We start from the raw sequence: 17,937 nt of genomic DNA, 5'->3' as shown, positions 1-17,937 counted from the left end.
AAGCCAGGCTCTGGTAACGCCCTGCTTGGGATGTTTAGCAGCAAACATGCAGCTCACACTGGACGGTGTTTGCATAATATCACCCCTCTTCCAGCAACTCTGAACCCAGCAGCCTGCTGGTAAGACACCAGTCACGCTCCTGACCTTTATCAATCTTGGTTATTACTTGCGGAGTGACCCCCACATACTCCCAATCCCGAATTTTCCAAAATCATGTGCTCTGTAATGTCTAGTCCTCTCTTGGGCAGTTCAGAAGAAAATAACGTTTATTTTTTCCGTCTAACATCTCAAAAGACCATCCTAGCTAATTTACTTTACTGGGGCAAATACCCCCTTCCATTTAAACACAGCACTGAGTTGATTTATAGTAAAAAAAAAAAAAAAAACCAAATGTATTAACAATAAGACATACGTTAAGTAGCTACCCAGTAAGAGAAATAAAGTTAGAAAGAGTTACCAACAAGCACAAGTGACAACACATGTCTAAACATCTAAAACTTAATCTAGCAAGATACAGGTTTTGTTTGTTTAAAATGTTTTTCTCACCAATCATTCTCCTTCCCAGCCATCATTGACTTTTTCCTCTGTCAGGACCTTCACAGAAGTACACGAGGATGCCTTCCCTTGTCTGCCTTGGTGAAAGATCTTTGCCTGAGTGATATTCAGTTTCTAGAGACATCAACCTCCCTGGTTGAAGAACCCATCTTCCTCAGCTCCCAAAAGCTCTGTTGCCATGTGTCGGTATACTCCTATCTCTGCTTATATCTCCCCAAATGGAATGGCTTTGCTTCAAGAGACAGGATGACTTCATTCTTCCCTCCCCATGGGTTTTCCATCCCATGGTGTGTAGATAGGGCTTCCATTGTCTTGAATCCATCATGCTTAATTAACTCAGGGGACTGCTGGGACATTCTCTCCTGTCTGGGAGAGACCTGTTCCTCTCTTTGTTTGGACACAGACCGTAAAGCCGTACATGAATCAGTGTCCATAATTCCTTGTATCGTGCCAATACATACACTTTGCGATAATATTAAACACCAATGTGTCATTTCATAAATACCTACTTGATACACTTGAATACAATCAGTTGAGTCAGTTGGTTATCACTTGGGGTTCGGTACCCCTGTCTTTATAGACCAATGAACCTTCGCAGAGGAGTCTCTGGAATAAAATCCTGGACCAAGTTTCTCTCTCCTGCTGGGTGTGAGCACAGACATTCTGCTGTCTCCAGGCCAGCTCGATAGCTTTGTTTACTTGTGTGATGGGGGTGTCCCTCCCAGCACATGTCCTGAGGGGGGTAATAGAGGTCTGATGGACAAATTAACCTGTTCCTCTGAAGTCTGAGAGGAAAGCTCTGATTAGGGGAAGTTCACCTGTGTGGGAACACAAGGGCCTTCTATAAAGGTATGGAGCTAAGAGCAGGCCAGGGGCTGCAAGGAGGTGTCTGCAGTCACTTCATTGGAGAAGGGAGGTGTGTCGGGCCTACAGAGCTAAGTGAATCATGGTACCCCCCGGGAAGAGGCAATAGAGAGGCCCTCGAACATGTAATGGGGAATGCCAGGGCATGAAGTAGCCTAGCAAGTAAGCAGCAAAGATGAGGACTGAACTGCCCTTAGCTGTGTGTGGTAGGGTCCCCGGGCTGGAACCTGGAGGAGAGGGGGGCTTGGATTCCCTTAAGCTGTACTGGGGAAATGACACTGGTGGGGCAGTGAATGGAAGACTGCCTGGGGCTCTGTGCGAGTGACGGAAACTTTGAAAAACTATATCCTGGAAGGGAAGAACGCTGAGTGAACTGGGTGAAGGGCTGAGGCACAGAGAGGACCCAGCAACTCCTGGAGTGACAAAGAAGTGGCAGGCCAAAGAGAGAGATGGAGAGACAGCAGGCAACCACAGGCAGGGGAGTTGGCCAGGGGAGAGATTCCCCAGGAGAAGGTGCCATGCCTGTGTGAGTGAAGGGCCCCTTTTGGAAACCAGTGTGTAAAAAGGAGCCTTCGTTGTCTGCCCAAAGACTGGGCTGGTAAGGGACTCCAATGACCATTCCTTTGTCCAAGGTGCACTGTGTGTGGTTTGCCAAACACATTTTAAGAACATAATTTTAGCAAGTATTGATAACTTTCTGCATGCACCCTGTGCATACATGCATGAATATTAGTGCTCAGTGACTTGTTGGTTTTCCAAGGGTACCTTGATTTCCTGACACCTTTTTAGATACACATTGTAACCACAGTTGAGTTGGGGTTCACTGAATTGGCCAGGCCAGAGGAAGCTCCTAACTTGGTACCAATAGGCCTCTAGCCCTCCTGGCATCAGGATGTTCTCGGAGTCATATTTACCTGCCTCCCATGGGGCATTGCTATGTTAAATTAATGTCTGTGAAATTCTTTATTATCTTAAGAGCCCTGCAAATCTGCAGATACCTAGTTTATGTCTGTGAATATCCACATCCATGGCTCATTTTTGTGGCTATGGATATAGATTTTGTAAGTACAATCCTGCAAATCTGCAGATATCTGCTTTATATCTGTGGGTATCTGTCTCTGTGGAGGTGGATGCAGAAATCTGCAGATCATTTTTGTAGATTTAGATGCAGATACCAATTTTTTGTCTGCGCAGGGCTCTAATTAACTTTGCATAAAAGTCACTATAGTTTGTGGACCTTCAACAAGAAAGGTTGCTTGCAAATGTCTAATTTCTAGCCATTAGAGGGCAGTGGTATCACAAAAAGTACCATCTAGTGCCTGTCCCGATTTATGGTACAATGGTGTTCTAAACTAATCCTGTTTGGGCAGGGGTAGCCTATGCTCTGCAGTAAGAATGAAATGAATTCTATGAGAAAAAACATACTGTAGATCTCTGCTCACCTGAAGGTTTTCATTGGATACTTCATTCTGGAGGAAATCATTCCACATTTTGATGTGAATTATTTTTTACTTTCAGTACCATCTTTGTCTGGAGAATGGATTCCTCTGGTGGCCTTTGCCATCCTCTGTACCGTCCATGTCCCCGGAATGAGTGAGATGCCTGGATTTTGTAACCTCCAACAGGCTGTAAAAGCCAACACTTTCCTACAAGAGTTCCATATTTGTAAGGCATAGTCTTACATTCAGGATGGTAGCCTGCACTGCGGAATTACCTTCCTCGTCCTTTCAGCCCCTCTTAGTTCTTTTCTTAGGAAGATCACCTCAAATCTATTATACGTGTAGCTATTGTTATGCTAAACAGCTGCTCAGGCCAAAGAATTGAGGTCCAGTCCCTGCCCCCCCCCCCCCACCGTCTTTATAGACCAATGAACCTTGGTAGTGGAGTCTCTGGAAAATAAAATCCCAGACCAAACTTCTCTCTCCTGCTGGGTGTGAGCTCAGATATGCTGCTGTGTCCAGGCCTGCTTGATAGCTTTGTTTACCTGTGTTATAGGGTGTCCCCCATGGCACAAGCCCAGAAGAGGTTAACAGTGGCCAGATGGACCAATGAACCTATTCCTCAGAAAGCTGATGGGAAAGCTCTGATTAGAGGAAGTTTACCAGGCAAAGACCATAGTGGTCCACAATTTGATAAGAGTCAAAAATAATTGATGGTACAATCTTTGCTGGAGAGTGGAACAGAAGGGGCTTCTATAAAGGCAGGAAGCTAAGAGCAGACCAGATGCTGCAAGGATGTGTCTGCAGTCCCTGCGACAGAGCAGGGAGGTGTGTCTGGGGGCGTAGTGGCAAGTAGCCCATGGTGACTCCTTGGGAGGAAGCAATAGAGAGGCCAGCGACCAGTAATGGTGGATACCGGGGTAGGAAGCAGCCTAACAAGTATCTTTCTCGCTCAAGGCTGTGACCCGCCTCTCCCTGAGTGCAGCAAGTTACAGTGCTGTGAAGTGCCAGTGTAAACAGGCTCCCAGTGCTGGGCCCTGTACTTTTTGTGGAGGTGCTTTACCTAGAGTGCTGGGAAAGCCTCTCCCCCAGCACTGGTGCCCTGACCACATTGCCACGTAAAAGCACATGGCAATGTTTTTCAGCCTGGAAATGAAGACAAAGCCTTAGGGCTTGTCTATGCATACAGCGCTGCACCTGCGCTGCTGTAGCACTTAGTGAAGGTGCCACCTAACCTGAAGGGAGAGCTTCTCCTTTTCGGACAAATATTCCACCTCCCTGAGAGGCAGTATCTACTCGGGTGGAGAACCTAAGGCCTGGGGGCCAGGTGCAGCCCCCGGCTTGTCTGGAGCTGAGCCCTACAGCTTTGGTTCAAGGTTCCCCCACAGCTTTGGGGAGCCCGCACTGGCTCGCCAGGCCTCCTCCACGTTACCACAGGGCTGGAGCATACAAACTCTACTAGCCCGGGCCCCAGTAGGCTGTGGTGTGCAAGGGAAACGTGGGGAGTGTCCTTCTTCTCAGTCAGGGGCCAAGTCAGTGAGGTGTGTTTTTTTTTTTCCTTTTTTCTTTTGCTTCTTGTTTGTGTGCAGCCCCTGGCTGGTTCTTCTGTGGGTCAGTGGCCTCCGACCCAAAAAAGGTTCCCCACCCCTGATCTAGATCAACCGGAGGAAGCCATTTTGTGCACACCAGTGTCCACACCAGCAGTTCAGTCAGAACAACTGCATCGCTCTGTTGTCCATAATCCTGACCAACATGGCTACCCTGAAATACATTTGTAGTATATGCCAGGGCTGAGTCTTGTCCACATTACAAATGGGCCTAACCTAACCCTCTCCCTCAAGATTTTACGTTTTGAAGATCCAAAGCAAAAACTTTTTCTGATGGCTCCTCGCCTTATTCTGAGCTGAAACCAAACCTAGACCCAAGCATCTTTAAACTGAGGGGAAGAAGAAAGTCTGAAAACCAGACAGTTTGGATCCAGACTCTTCAATGTGGGTCCATTTCAGAACAAAGCCCATTTTACAGAGTTTGACACCTCACTTTCTCCCTTCTGCATTTTAACATTATTCACACAGCTGGAAGAGATTGTTCACTTGGCATCCCATTGGGTGCCAGAACCAGGCCTTTAAAACCGTCTTCCATTGTTCCTGCAAAACTATACTTGTCTTCTGATAACTGTTCTTCTGCCATTTTCAATCACAGATGCAGGTCTAAAAAATGAAAGGTTTTTCCTCTCCTCCTGACCCCCCTCAGCTTGTGGTAAGTCAATGGGAGATGCAGGTACTCAATGTGGCTTAAACTGGGTAGAGAACTTGTCACACCCCATCTGTCATACTGTGTCCAATGCAGCACTGCATCTAATGGAGGGGAAAGCAGACCAGCGCCCCCAAAATAAAACCAAGTGTCAAGTAGGGCTGGCCCTACCATGATGCGAACTGAGGCGGCCACCTTAGGTGCCAAACTCGGGGGGGGCCACTAGGACCCAGAGCGTAGAAAACTGTGTTTGCTGCTGGTACAGATGTAGGTAGCAGAGCAGTCCCATGAGAGGAGTAGAACAGGAAGAAGGCAGACTCGAGACCTTTCAAAGTTTTGGCCCAAGCGAGGAGGCAAGGGGGCATCGTTTGAGTTCCCCGCCTCAGGGGCCAAAATATTGTGGGCTGGTCCTGATGTCAAAGATCAAAATTCCAAACATTGGAGCATTAGGATTCTCCTAATCAAACTGTGCTCATCTTAATCAGAGTCTGTCTATAATTCCTATGTTCCTAAAACCTTCATATGTCCCAAAACTTTGATGGTTTGGATGGACTTTTGTGCAACAAGCTGGGGGGATCTGGGATTGTTCCTGTTTTAAACATGCTTGCCTATTACTGAAGGATAGTGGGGAAGTGTGTGTGTGTGTGTGTGTGTGTGTGTGTGCAATGCATGATCAATGACGCATAGACTAATGCAGGGAGCAATGTTTGATTGTTCAGTTACTGAGAATATGATGGCTGCCAAGAAAAGTTTGTACAAATAGCCAGACTAGTTTATTTTCTGGGTATCAGGTGACAAGTTTTATTTTATAAGGGGTATTTCCCAGCAAAGAGAGGGTTTTATTTCCTCCTTTAGATGAAAGGTGTTCTGTTGTGCTTTCTTCCTCTTGCTGTGAGACCAAGTTGCTCAATGGCTACTTGTCTGTGGCTAATAATTAACTCCTGGAGCATGAAAAAATGCCCTTAATTATCCACCCCCAGAAGATGCTGGTAAGATAAACATGACCCACTCAGCTACAGAATACCAAATCAACAGAATAATGGCCCTGCTTTTTATAACAGTTACTGTGTTTTATTAGAAGTGGCCTAAGCAGTCTTGTTGTGGAAGGACCAGCTCAGTCTCTACTTTGCCAGCCTAGGAAAAGTTGGGAAAAGCCAGGACTGCCCCCCTCCCCAATCTTTCCTCCTCCTTGGACTAGAGAGAGGTTGTGGAAGAGGTGGAAAAACCTCTGTGGGGTCAGCAGCTAAGCTGGCTTCATTGTGAACAATCAGGCCAGGTCTACAGTAAAGGGGAAGGTTGAATCAAGATACACAACTTTAGCTATGTTTATTATGTAGTTGGAGTCGGCATATCTTGATTCAAGTGTCCCCATTGTCCCCACAATGGGAAACTGATGGGAGCAAATACTCTTGTCATCTTCCCTTACTCCTCACAGGAGCAGGAGTTATTGTTAGGTAACAAAGAAATAGCATCTATGGTCTGTGAACTCCTGAGAACACAGCTGTCTCCTTGCTCAAGGAGAGAGTGAATGTAGGAGCATGTTCTGGTTTGTGCACATGTGTGTTAAATGACACGTGTGCATAACATCATGCGAGCACCCATGCGTACATTGACACACAAGTGCACCTGTATGCATTGGTGTATGTGTGAGCACAACTGTATTAATATGTGTAAACAAACACACTGATGACCACTGAACTCATTCCCCGTGTTACTTGCAGTCAAATCCTGAGACTGAGTTCAGTTCCTTCGCTGTAAACATGGCATTTATGCAGAACAAGCCCCAGCGAGTACAATCAGCTGTTGTGTAAATTGCTCTTTGTCTGATGCCTCCATGACAAGACTGAAGATTGAACCTAAGACTTAGCTCACTGGAAACCCCCTTTTCTCCTGCTGCGTATTATGAACCGTGCCCAGGAAGAGTGTCATTTTCCAGGTCTACAACCTGCGCTGCTCAGTCTACAAGATCCAGGCACTCAAGAGGCTGGAAGAGAATTTTATCAAACCTCTGATGCTTTCCACCTGAATTTGCAGGAACAATATGAGACTGAACATCATACGACCCGCAGAAGGGAAATGAACAGCACTGATGTGAAGGAGAATGCAAGTGAGTACCACCGAAATTCACTCCACTTTATGGCTTTGTGCAGCCAAGAGGCCCTTAAAGGAAAGAGAGTTTGAGGCAGTTAGTGTTTGCCGGGTGCTGTCCAAGGAATAAAGAGGACAAAAGCAACGTAATGTGCAATATGGATTGCACTTCAACCAGCGAAGAAAAGGGTTCATAATCTCCCTGGTGCAGGTTTGATTTAGAACAATGAGTGTGCTCTAAGTTTTGATTCTTGATACGGGGCTAGGATTTACATAAATTGACGTCTGTTGAGAAGTGCACTCACTCCAACTCTTGGCTAACCCTAATGAATGTCACGATCGAGTGTTGAAACCAGTTTCAGACTAGTGAGGTGTGTTTGTGTCCATCTGCATGTCTATCTCGTAAAGATTTTTATCCTGGGTTCTCAGGGGTGCAAGAGGAGAAAAATCGCCTTTCTTTGTAAGTCCATATCAGGGTGAAATGTTGGCTCAGCTGAAGTCAATAGTAAAGCTCCCATTGACTTCATTTACACCACTGATGTGAGCATAAGAATTGCAGGACTGGATCAGATCCAGGGATTCTCCAGTCCCATAGCCCATCTCCGACAATGTCCAGAACTAGCTGCTTCAGAGACAGGTGCAAGAAGCCCTGCATTAGGCAGTGAAGCGGCCACCTCCCCACAGGGGAAGATTCTGCCTAAGCCCTCCTTAGTGCCTCAAACATGAAGGCTTATATCCTTTCCAGATGAAAGATGACCTTGATTGCACTGAGATTTGAAAACCATTATGCATGATAATTAATAACTCCGCTTTGCGCCGCAATCCAAAGGCTTCAAGCCACTCTGCCGGCTGCTGTTCATTCTGCTCACGTTCTGTGTGAGTTCAGTGACAGCAGGCTGATGGTGGTGCTGTGTAATTAAATGGGGTCTCCCTATATTTTTTTTCGCACCAACCGCAGATCCTTCTAAGATAGAAACCACCTGTCCAGACGTACCATTTCTCCAGAGTGATTCTGATCAGAAAGAGCACAGTTCAGCAGGCCAAGGTAGCCCAAGGAATGGTTAATGAGATAGAAGAAACTCCCTCCCCTATAGATCATCAGGTCAGGGGCTCAGTTCAGTTAGGGTGCATGCTTATCTCCACCAATATCAGCCCTACCTGTCCAGGATTGAAGGAATCCTGGAGGATAGCCTATGCTGTCCCCAGTTGATGGTCTCACTCTACGGCAGGTGTTAGAAATATTATGGGGTTGTATATTGGGAGGAAGCAATGTTCTCTCTAATCTTTTCCATCCCCGTGTGGATTTTTTTTTTACATCCAGGTGCAGAATACATTTTGTCATGTGCATCAAGCCGTGTGAGAATGTGAACCACCAGAAGAAACACAAAACCTAGCTGTGGCTGCTCTGCTAATCAGCTGGGCAGCACTGGAATCTCTCCTGAGCGGCTGCCCAAGCGCTCGGCTTACAGGGAATACTGGGGGGAAGTTTGGATTGCCGCTGCTTGTGTTGTAGCTATGCATACAGACTGAGTGTATTGGTATCCAGGGCTGCCCATCTCAGCATGAAAACCGCAGGCTGAAAATGCACTTAAAAATAAAAATATTAAAGTCACCGAGAGAATCTGCACGGAGGGAAAGAGGCTGGGGAGAGAGGAGTGAGATGAAAAGATCCAGTATATCCGCACTGTGGTGGGAGACAGCAGAACTACCATTGTGCAGGGAAACAGGACCAATATATGCATGGTGCAACAGGAAGAAGCTGTGATGTAGCCCTGGAGCTGATGGTTTCTGCATCACTCCCTCTGTTTGCATTCTTTCACCTTTTTTGCTGGTCTGCACTGCCTGGATGCACAGCTGATTTGCAGCTGCTTTCTTTTTCTGTCTACGTAAACAGAAAGCAAACTGTTGGAGGGTAAAACAGGTTGTACCAGTTCCCACTAATACTCTACCTTTCAGCAGATAAGTGGCATGGGAAAAAACATTTGGGTAAAGGTGTGTTATCTAGCATGGCACAGGTGCGTGCAGGCCCGGTTTAGAAATTCCCCTTTTGCAAAATACAAAGGGCAAAATCCCTCAGCTGATCTAAATTGGCACAGCTTCGGTGAAGTAAGTCAGCTACTCTCATTTACGTCAGCTAAAGATGGGGCACATCATTTCTATTAAAGGACATGGCTTGTGCCTGGCTATTAAATGAAAATTCAAAATGATCTGGATAAGCTGGAGAAATGGTCTGAGGTAAATGGGATGAAGTTTAATAAGAACATAAGAATGGCCAAACTGGGTCAGACCAAAGGTCCATACAGCCCAGTACCCTGTCTGCTGACAGTGGCCAATGCCACTTCCTTTTATTTGTTTTAAACTTGCTGCCCATTAGTTTCATTAGGTGGCCCCTAGTTCTTACATTATAGGAACAAGTAAATAATTTTTCCTCATTCACTTTCTCCACACCACTCATAATTTTATAGACCTCTCTCATATCCCCCCTTAGTCTCCTCTTTTCCAAGCTGAAAAGCCCCAGTCTCTTTAATCTCTCCTCATATGGGACCCGTTCCAAACCCCAAACATTTTAGTTGCCCTTCTCTGAACCTTTTCTAATGCCAGTATATCTTTTTTGAGATGAGACCACATCTGTACGCAGTATTCCAAATGCAAACCCAATTCTTTCAGAATAGTAATAGAAATGTAGCCGTGTTAGTCTGGTGTAGCTGAAGCAAAATATTTGATCTGAGGAAGTGGGTCTGGCCCATGAAAGCTCATCATCTAATAAACCATCTTGTTAGTCTTTAAAGTGCTACATAGTCCTATATTTTCCAATTCTTTCAGTCTTCCCTCATAGCTCATGTTTTCTAGACCTTTAATAATTTTTGTCCAAGGACAAATGCAAAGTATTCCATTTAGGAAGGAGCAATCAATTTCACACACACAGAATGGGAAGTGATTGTCTCGGAAGAAAAACTGCAGAAAGGGACCTAGGGGTCATAGTGGACCACAAGCTAAATATGAGTCAACAGGGTGACACTCTTGCAAAAAAAGCAAACATAATTCTGGGATGCATTAACAGGAGTGTTGTGAGCAAGTCACAAGAAGTAATTGTGCCATTCTACTTTGTGTTGATTAGGCCTCAGCTGGAGTACTGTGTGGCACCGCATTTCAAGAAAGATGTGGATAAACTGGAGAAGGTCCAGAGAAGAGCAACAAAAATTATTAAATGTCTAGAAAACATGAGCTATGAGGGAAGACTGAAAGAACTGGGTTTGTTTAGTTTGGAAAGGAGAAGACTGAGAGGGGACATGATAGCAGTTTCAAGTGTGTAAAAGGGTGTTACAAGGAGGAGGGAGAAAAATTGTTCTCCTTAACCTCTCATGATAGGACAAGAAGCAATGAGCTTAAACTGCAGCAAGGGAGGTTTAGGTTGGACATTGGGAAAAAATTCCTCATTGTCAGGGTGGTTAAACACTGGAATACATTGCCAAGGGAAGTTGTGGAATCTCCATCACTGGAGATATTTAAGAACAGGTTAGGCAAACACTTGTCAGGGATGGTTTAGATTCTGCTTAGTCCTGCCATGAATACAGGGGTCTGGACTTGATGACCTCCAGAGGTTCCTTCCAGTTCTGTGATTCTATGATTAAGGTAGAGGGGATGCTTTTGATTTTATTTTAACTAATTAATTGCATTACAACCTTGGCAGCACCCTAGAACTGTGAGCATTTCCCACCATACCAAAGCTTTGGGTTCATGCAACAGAATGAGGCAGGCACTTTTTCTATGTGTGTATGTACAGCACCCAATACAATGAGGTTCTGATCCTGTTTGAAGTGTCTGGACATTAGTGTAATATGAACAATATCAAGAACCAGGAGATTTGGATCATATAATCCAACCAGCTCACCCTCCTGGCCTGTGCAGGATTGTTTCTGACAGTGTGTTTTCTATTGCTTTGGTTGGTCTGGTTTTTAACCACAGCAGGCAATGACCTCTCCACATCTCCTTTGGCAAGGGCTTCTCATATATCTCTGTTCCAAAAGGCAATAGATTTATTCTAATAGTCATCCTCAATTATCCTTTTCTTAAGGCTCTGGGATGATTCCCAATAGATGCTGAGATTTCCAGAGAAAATCATGCAAAAAAGGCAAACATGAATATATGACCAACATCACCACTGTGGCCTGCCAATCCAGACATCAAGGATACATAATTGCTGTCACATGGAGGATACGAGTCACTTTTGTTAAACAAACCAGGCCATTGGTGTGAGCCTGATTATAATGGCCCGTAATATACCTCTCTGCGCTGTTTTCCTTGGATTAGACTGAAGTTTATTCTGCTGTGCAAGGCCAAAAGCTAATTGGGTATTTGCATATGAAACATTCCAATCTCTTCCTGGTTAAGGGCAAGGATTTGGACTGCAGGCCAGACAGTTTCTTAACATCGAAAAGTACATTTATCCATGCAGAGGGTGATACAAGTGTAGTTCTTGTGAAGGATTTTGCTGCTATGGAGTCTCAGTGTGCATTCATAGCTGCATGCTGGGCACGTCTCCCTTCCAGTCATCATTCACCTGGGAGAATCTGTCATGGAATTCCTCTTAGCCAACATACAATGTTAAATGCAAATGCACATTTTGTCTTCATTACTTGGAAATTATTTTCCCCAGTGATTGTCCATGTTCCGGTGGTTACATATTACTTATATTGTGTTAGTGCATCTGAGCCCCATTGGGCTAAGATGTGTACAGACAAAGCACAAAAAAACCCAACACCTGGGTAGGCCCAGGAATCTCCCTTCCCATATTAAACTAGCCTTGTATGAAACTCAGAAGTTCACCACTGTTGCTGATAAAGAATTAATTCAATTAAGTTCTTATATGGTGTCCACCCCTGTGGATGCAGATTGTCTGTGAGAACGGCCTCTAGATTTGCGTTTGCTTTAAAACCTCTAGTCTATTAGCTAAAGCAAGAAAAAAAAAGGCTAATTCCCTCATTAAAATATGAGCCACTAAAATTATAGGTGCATTTAATAGCACGGTTGATAGACCCTACATTCGAAGTGGTTTAGTAGCAGTGGGATATTAATATTTACTAGGAACTTGCTGTGTGAAACAAGGTCTCTGAGTGCAACATGTCGCTTTTCAGGAAAAAAACAACAACATTTTTATTTTTTTGAATTGCAGGTGTGTTTAAAGCAGGGGAAGATGGTCTGCTACCCACAGTCCAACTGTACCATTCATGGAATCCCCACAACCCCAAGAATGCTTCAGTTGCTCTAGGCCCAGTTTTCCTGTGAAGCAGATTTCTGGGCCATGCAGTCATGAGAAACAGACATGCGCCATCTCTTCCCTGGCACAAAAGAATAATTGTAGCCTGTGGTGAAAATTGGATAACAGTAAAATGTGAGGGCACTGCCTGGAATACTGAAGGGCAGCTTTTAATGGGAATGAAGAGCTGGTGGGAGGGAGCTCTACACACAACATCTGAGTAGAGATGTAAGAAGAGTCAGTTTTGTGGTTAGAGAAAGGGATAGGATGTCAGGATTCCATGTTCGTTTGTTTTTCCTCAGCTCTGCCACTGCCTGTATGTGCAATAGTGGATACGTCTGTGCCCTTCGGATTCCCTCATCTGCAACATGGGAACAGTAATGCATATGGGATGTAGACGGTGTAAGAATCTTCAACGGCTGGCTAAGAACAGACTTCCTCCTCTACAGGTGGGTGGCGAGTCTGAATGCACTAATATTTTTGAAGTGCTTTGAGATTCTTGGTTTAAAAACATTATAGGCGGGGGCATAGGAATCATCCTGGGATCTTCCACTTGGTCGTCCTTTCTATTTTTATATTTTTCTTCTTCTTCCAGTAAAAAATCTTTTAAAAAACCCCTCCCAAGGGATGATCTTAGCTATACCATTAGAATTCCATTGGAGACGTTCCAGATTGGCACCAGTACAACTAAGATCAAGAGCTAGCCCCAGGATTACCTAAGAATTGGTAAACACCTGTTCTTGCTGTACAGAGGAAGGTGCTAAAGCGCCCCTCCCAAACTCCATTGGTGCAGCTCTGTGAATGAATCTTAAGGAATTGGTATTTGCTAGCAGTACAGAAAATGCAGGGTCAGCACACTGCCCAGTCTAATCCATTAGTCATTAACTCTTGCTCTTAACAATGGCCATTGTCAAGGGAACATTACTTGATCATCAAAGCATTAAAATACAGCGCACGGTTTGTAATTTCACCAAATTCACTTTCTTTTTTAAAAAAGATTGCCACCATCAAGCTGGTCACCTTTTCCAGGAATGTGAACAGAACTGATCACCTCCATGGAGAGAGAGCAGTTTCTTTTTATTCTTTTATTTGGAATGGACTTTTGCATCTACTCTAAATATTGAGTCGCATGAGCTGGGAATACAGGGATTAATGGTTGCAAACTGACTCCTTTCCAATTCAAAAGGAGCTAATAATAATAATCGTGGCAACTTCCTTGAGTTTTAATAATATATTATTGGGCAAATTCCCAAAATCCAGCAAAATGCGATGAACATTTTTAAAAGCAGACTGTGCTTCCCTTCCCTCCCTTTGGCGTCAGGTGAAAATGGAAATTGCGTGTTATTGCACCTTGCAGGAATATGAGGTACAATGGATTTCTTTCCACATCACAAAACATTAGCACCCCTTGGTCTTTCATTCTATTTTTCCAAAGCAAGACCTGTTCCAGACAAAGTCAATCTAAGGTGGACTTATGACAGTCTTGAGCGATGCTATTTCTAGATGTTCTTGAGTTTCTAGGTGCCTTCAACATCAGTCAAACTAAATAACAGGTGACAGTGATGCAATAGAGCAAGAATGTTTCCCCCCAATGCCTTTTAAACCCATGCACCACAAAAGCACTGAATTAAACAAAGCAATGCAGTGCCTTGTATGGACACGGGTAGTGACCATTGTTTGCTGAGCCATAGCCAATGGGCATCCTCAGAGGTTAGAATCAGTTATATCATGAGTAAGGCTAAGATTTCATCATGGATAATTTTAGTAAGTCACAAACGATAAAGAAAAATTCACGGAAGCCTGTGAGCCGACTCTAATTTTTACTAACAATATCAGTGACAAAATGGGGAATGGCGGTGGCTGTGCAGCTGGGCCACCCACGGGGGCTCGGAACTCTGTAGGCATCTGGGAGCTGGAGTCCCGCTATCCCGCCGCCCACAGCGAGTCCCCCAGTGGGAGCCAACAGCTATGGGATGCCTGCACTGCACACGGCAGTTCGGAGCCTTGAAGGCTGGAGGTGTGAAGGTTTCTGAAAATCACACATGCCGTGACTTCCACGTCCTCTGTGACAAAATCATAGCCTCAGTCACGCGCAGGGAGGCTGAGTGGGAACCAGGGGCTACTCCCTAACCTTTTTTGAAAGATGCCACAGGCTCATCATTTTCTCTATGCCAAGTAACCAGAATGGGTCAGATGTAGACTTCTCTTCTGTACAGAAGTATTTTGCTTATTTAGCTGCCTTGTTAAGGCCTTTTGCTGCAAAAGGAAGAAAGCGGTAGGATGATAATTAAGGATGAAAACCCGAGCCTGTTTCTGCAAAGCTTTACCGGCACAATTAAATGTCATGCGTTTGAGTAGCCAAATTCAGTGGCCACAACTGATCTGCTCACCAACAAAGTAAAAGCAAGGTTGAGGCTCAATAAGGGAATATTCATGACCCAGATCAGCCTCCAAGAGAGGCTCTGATTTCACTTTGGCTGTGTCTAGACTGGCCACTTTTTCCGAAAAAGCAGCCGCTTTTCTGGAAAAACTTGCCAGCTGTGTACACTGGCCGCTCGAATTTCTGCAAAAGCACTGACGATCTCATGTAAGATTGTCAGTGCTTTTGCGGAATACTATGCTGCTCCCGTTCAGGAAAAGTCTTTTTCCGAAAAACTTTTGCGCAAAAGGGCTAGTGTAGGCAGCAGAGATTTGTTTTCCGCAAAAAAGCCCCGATCGCGAAAATGGCGATTGGGGCTTTTTTGCAGAAAAGCGCATCTAGATTGGCACGGATGCTTTTCCACAAAAAGTGCTTTTGCGGAAAAGTGTCCTGCCAATCTAGACGCGCTTTTCCGAAAATGCTTTTAACTGAAAACTTTTCCGTTATAAGCATTTCCGGAAAATCATGCCAGTGTAGACATAGCCTTCAAGTTTAATTTGATATTAGGAAAACCTTTGCTCTCCTAATGGGTTTATAACAAATAACTGACTAGCTAAAATTCACATTTGTCAGCCCTACCAGAGAATAGGAGTTTTTACTTAGAACTAAAAGCTGAAGGTTTTGGTCACACCTTAGAAGAGTTTACTTATGTAAAATCTTCTCAGAATTGAAGCGTTGCTGCAGAGTCCTTTCACAAAAGGGATAATGAGTAAAATGACTAAGTAAGAAAGGACTGCAGGAGGATTAATGACATGAAGAGGGTAGGAGGATCAGTTTGCTGCTGATGTGAAGCAGAAACAGGACAGTGAAAATTGGGTAAAGCAGCAGCTGCCATCTCTTTCTGTCTCCTTTTCCAACATTGCTAACTAACATCTAGCACTTCTGTGTTTGGTAGGACCTTTTCTTCTGAGGATCTCGACCAGTGTTCCCGCTAATCTTTTTCATCCATGTGTGGAATGATATTTTATGTGCACTGAGGCATGTGTGAATGTGCACAATCAGTAGAAACAAAAAATACAATGCCGCCACCCCCAAAAAATCCCCAACACCTAGCTATGGGTGCTCTGCTTATCAGCTGGGCAGCATCTTAATTTTCCTACACAAGCTCATAACCAACAGGGAACACTGATCTTGATGGGTTTCGCATGGACACTTGAAGAATTTCTGCACCCTTCTGAAGGTAATTGTTATTACAGACATTTTACAGATAGGAAAACAAGCACAAAGCAATAGTAACTTTGTCTTGGTCACATTGGAAGGTCACTAGAGAAGCTTGATTCCCCATTCGTGACTATAATTACTAGACCATACCCCTTTCTATGCAATGTAACATTCTTAACTTCTGAGAATTCAGCCAATAGGCTGCATTGGCAATATTCAGGAATTAACGTAGCAGAATATTGGATATTCCAGTGGGATCCACTAACGTGCATTTAGAGTGATGAACTTTTATTGGCTGGAGAAGGAAATGCAACATGTCTAGAGGGATGGAATATGTCCAATGTATTTTGGGGGGCTGTGAGTGAGCAATAGATCATTTCAAATGCTAGTAATACCTGCCAACTTGAGCACCTATGAAAGTGAGGAAATTCTTCGGGTTCTGAATCAATGTCCCGTTTAGGGCATTGAATGAGTAGAGAATAAATAATCATCATTAAACTGTGATGTGCTATACAGAAAATGCCCTAAGATTTAGGATAAAATCTACTATTTGCCTATCTGTGTTAAGGTTCTGAGTACTATAGAAACCCTAGTATCTTACCACTTACAGACTAAAATAGACATCCTAATATTTTAAATCATTGTAATATGTATAACCATTAGATCATGTCTTAGGAATTACTCACGGAAGATGATTTTCAGCATGGAAAGTGAAGTGACTAATGTCAGACGTAAGACTGAAATTCACAGTACCAAGAGGAAAGCTCTCAAATGATCTGGCCTCATATTTAAGCTAAAACTTTATACTACAATATACTATTTTGCCAAATCTCATATATTTGGAATTCTTAGTTTGTGTCTCTAGATTTTCTACTTGTTGTATTTAAGCAGCTTTCTTTGCAAAGGGAATCCAATTACAGTTAAATGCCATTACAATGGCAAGCAGGGAGTCGTTTTAATCCAAAGATACTACTGTGCTGCTGATGATTATACAATAGAAAGTTTGACAAAAGCAGATATTGCACCAGGGCACATATGTTAGGATTAAATAAAAGTTTATGTTAGTTATTTATCCATAGTCTAAATGATAACACAGACCAATAATTGTGTTAGCCTATTTACTGGGCAGAGTAAAAATGTGTAGAAAAAGTCCTTCACTGATGTGACATATATGTTGGTAGAGGGTATTTCCATGATCTGGGGATAATAACGTATGACTCATTTATAGATTATGCTTCCACTACTTTGCATCTCTGTCTACTGTGCTAATATGATTGAGATGTTTTTAGTGCCCACTAAGGGAATTAGTAACACAACTCCCACTGAAGTTAGCTGGAGCGGTGTAGCTGAATTCCCTACCTGGCTTTGAAAATCTTGGCCCTTAAAAAATATACTACAACTTTCTGCACTAATGATCCAAAATGGTAATCCGATACGGATCTACAGTGTTTTCAATAATGGCTGTAGACTACACTAGTACTTTTTAAACAAGGCAAAAGTACATTTTTTTTTCTGCAGATAAGAAACAATAAAAATCTTGGGGCTAATTCTGCAGTGCTGACTTCTGCAAAACCAACAAACAAATCCACTGTGTGTCTGTGTATCTGCCTATGGTATGAATAAGACTCACTGAGTTTTCAGGCTGGAAATCTTGCTTTAAGTTCTTTTGTTTCTCCAGCCCCAACATGTAGCTCATTTGGGGATTTCATATTTTAGGGAGACAAATTATAAACATTACTCACAGTAGGTTCTGCAGACTATTTGGGTGTCGTCTTCTTTTCTCTGTTAGTCTGGTCACTTGAATTCTGTTTCCATCTCAGGAACCTGTCCTCTGAGGATCTTCTGTGTGTGGGTGTGAGTATGTCCTGCCTCCTTCTCTGTAGCCAGCAGGACACTGAATT

The 17,937-nt window shown here is 43.8% G+C and overlaps 1 protein-coding gene across 2 annotated transcripts in view; it reads right to left on the bottom strand.

Annotated features, from left to right (window-relative positions):
* Positions 1 to 17,937, bottom strand: part of PIGR (polymeric immunoglobulin receptor) — a 38,898-nt gene extending 20,961 nt beyond the window's left edge. Inside the window, exon 1 of one of the 2 annotated variants that reach the window (XM_075909935.2) lies at positions 17,779 to 17,937. The gene's annotated coding sequence lies outside the window, so the exon portion shown is untranslated. The remainder of the gene's footprint in view (positions 1 to 17,778) is intronic. The other variant, XM_075909936.2, reaches the window with a different exon arrangement.

Source organism: Pelodiscus sinensis, chromosome 27, assembly GCF_052426305.1.
Source record: "Pelodiscus sinensis isolate ZL-2025 chromosome 27, ASM5242630v1, whole genome shotgun sequence".
NCBI classification, from domain to species: domain Eukaryota; kingdom Metazoa; phylum Chordata; order Testudines; family Trionychidae; genus Pelodiscus; species Pelodiscus sinensis.
The sequence above is the reverse complement of the archived record's forward strand: the minus strand, read 5'-3'. Positions and strand labels throughout refer to the sequence as shown.